Raw genomic sequence first — 3,215 nt, 5'->3', positions numbered from 1 at the left:
ATTTCTTCTCTTTGTTCAGTCGCGCTGTGGGGAGGGAGGGAGGGATGCTGCAAACAAATAACCCTGGCGTGCGCTCGCAGTGCCTCAGCCACACTGGGTCTGCCCCCGCTCACGGCGCGTGTAGCCTCCCTGCCCACACTGCTCGGGCTCTAGGTTGTTCTGCCGGGAACAATCCGAGGCTGGCCCTGGGTTGCATGTACCTCCCAGGTCCAAGCCGCTCAGGTTCAGGCACTCGGGTAGTCCTCAGAGGCGCAGACTCAGTTGGGCCTGAGTTTTGTGCTCTTCCCAGGTCTGAGCAGCTCAAGTGATGAGGTGTTTGCCGAGCGCCAATGCTGCGACTTATCGCCCCCCCGCCACTCGGTTATCTGGGTGTAAAACCGGCGCACCTTCTCAGGCAGATGTTAACCGTCCAGACCCCCAAAAAGTTTTAGTTAGCAAAGAAGCCTGCTTACAGTTTTATAGATAATGTCTCTCTGGGGCTGCGATTGCCCCCTTCCGGCTCTGGCTGCCTGTCACCGGAGGGGGAAGGTCTGCAGCCCGCTATCTCTGTTCAATTCTTTGTTCCGTGCGTGGGCCTGGTGGTCTTAGGTTAGGGCTGGCTTTTCCCATGGTAGATATCCCACAGTCTGGTTTGCTAGCCCAAATTATTTCGCTCAGATAGTGCTCAGGGTATTCAGGCCAGATTCTTACTCTAAGCGATGAAGCCCGCACTGCGCCTCCCTGCCCAGCCCCCGCTTGCTAATGGCGCGTGCAGGCGTCTGCGCTGCTTCTCCGCTGGGGGAGTTACCGTAGGACTCGCAATCTTCGAGTTTTAATTGTTTATTTATTTTTTCTTCCTGTTATGTTGCCCTCTGTGCTTCCAAAGCTCGGCACAGATTCGGCAGTGAGAAGGTTTCCTGGTGTTTGGAAACTTATCTCTTTTCAAGACTCCCTTCCCGGGACGGAACTCCGTCCCTCCCTCTTTTGTCTCCCCTTTTGTCCTTTATATTTTTTCCTACCTCCTCTCGAAGAGTTGGATTGCTTTTCTGGGTGCCTGATGTCCTCTGCTGGCATTCAGAAGTTGTTTTGTGGAATTTACTCAACGTTTAAATGCTCTTTTGATGAATTTGTGGGGGAGAAAGTGTTCTCCCCGTCCTACTCCTCCGCCATCTTGGCTCCACCCTATTATATATTTTTAAATTTAATGCTATATCCCTCCCTGGAATCTAATCTCCATGATGTCAAGGATTTCATCTGTTTCATTTATTGCTATTGTCCAGTGATGAGAATAGTGTTGGTACATGGTAGGCTCTCAAATATTTATTAAATGCGTGAAAGGTTTACAGAATGATACGTTGCCGTCACTTCCTAACCCAGGCTCATTCCCCCTCCATTCCTGAAATAATATTCACTTGTAGTCTCACAGCTCATCAAAACACCCAGCCAACCTGGCCTAAGTGATTTCTCTCAAAGTGAGGGGCAGAGCTGGATTTGGGGCTGTGAAAGGTTAGTACATTTTCAAGACACCAGATTAAGCTCTTCAGACCACTTCAGCTACTGTCAAGAACTCAGCAGCTGCACCCACTCTGCCTACGAAGGGGAATTTAGAGGGTGCATGGATTTCACAACAAACCTCAAACGATTAAGTGAAGGTGTGCCATCACTCTAAATGAACTCAATATATTCATACAAACAAGATCTAGCTTTAAATAACTAATGGATGATTTCAGTCTTTTGATTAAGAAGACTTAAAATTAGTATCTCTGTGGGGGGGGGGGGGGAAGCACGCTTAAGCTGGAAGAATCAAATTACCGCCAAGGGGCACTCTAGTCAAAGGCCAGAGCGCCCTCTGCTGGCTACTGGCAGCTAACAAAACTATGGGGAAAAAGTCACCAAAAGGAAGCAGCTTTATATTCAAATCCATAAATGGGGTTATTACAAAATATTTCAGTCTCTTCAAAGAAAACAGACTGTGGCTATAATAGGGGGAAATATGTAGTCCCAACTTTCAAGGGAGTTGACGATTTCCATGAAGAACAGAAATTTGGAATTAGAATAGGATAAGTAATGTCATTTAGAACACACAGTGGACATACAATCCAGCAGGCAGGGGTGCGGAGTGGTGCCTAAGCTGAGGACTGTAAAAGCAGGAAGAGGCAACCACGTGAAGGGAGCGATGTGTACACGTGTACCTGGGGAGTCAGATCCAGGTGAGATCCCTAAGTGTAGAGGCACGGAGGTGAGAGACATGCCCAAGGCTCGAGAAGCTGAAAGTTATGACAACTGCTCTTTTAACTGAAGTGTAGCTGATTTACAATAACGTGTTAGTTTCAAGTACACAGCATAGTGACTCAGTATTTTGCAGATTATACTCCATTACAGGTTTTTACAAGATAGTGGGTATAATTCTCTGGGCTATACAGTATATCCTTGCTGCATGGTGGTCTGTATCTATTAATCCATGTATTTCTATATACTAATAATGAAATTTCAGGAAGAGACAGTTAAAAAAATTTTTTTTAATTCCTAGGAGTTGAAAGACCTATACTTTAGAAACTATAAAACACTGATGAAGGAAATTTAATACAATTTAAAGAAATGGAAAGATAACCCATGCTCTTGGATTGGAAGGATTACTATTGCTAACACAGCCATATTACCCAAAGCAACCTGCAAATTTAATGCAATCCCTATCAAAATACCCATGACATTTTTCACAGAATTAGAACAAATAATCCTAAAATTTATATAGAAGCTCAAAAGACCTCGAATTAAAAATGGCTCTTGGTTGACTATGCACCAGCCATTGACAGATCTGTTTTCCTTTGCAGGTCTGCTTTCATTTTGGTGACAGGAAGTACCAGTTACCAATTTTCCTAACTACTCTTCTGGCTGGAGATGGCCACTCGACCTCCTGGCTGATAAGATGTAAAGGACATGCGCTGGCAGATGGCGAGGATGTAACTGCCCTCATGATAAGGGAGGAGACACCCACGTAGAGACCCCCCACTCTCAATGTGCTCGTGGAAGTTGTCATGTAAGGATGTGGTCCTTGCAGCTGCTGCAGCCATCTGCTGGCCACAGATGGAGATGTTGACACCACAGTGAGGACATCCATCCTCGACGACAGGACAAGGCTGCTGAATCACCCCTGAGAATACACGTTGCTGATTTCTCACTATGAAAGAGAAAAGAACCCTTAGGGCTTAAGCCCGGAGAAGGCACTAGCGACCCAC

The sequence above is a fragment of the Bison bison genome, unplaced genomic scaffold (genome assembly GCF_000754665.1).
Source record: "Bison bison bison isolate TAMUID 2011002044 unplaced genomic scaffold, Bison_UMD1.0 scf7180017864376, whole genome shotgun sequence".
Classification (NCBI taxonomy): domain Eukaryota; kingdom Metazoa; phylum Chordata; class Mammalia; order Artiodactyla; family Bovidae; genus Bison; species Bison bison.
Note: the sequence above shows the minus strand (reverse complement) of the source record.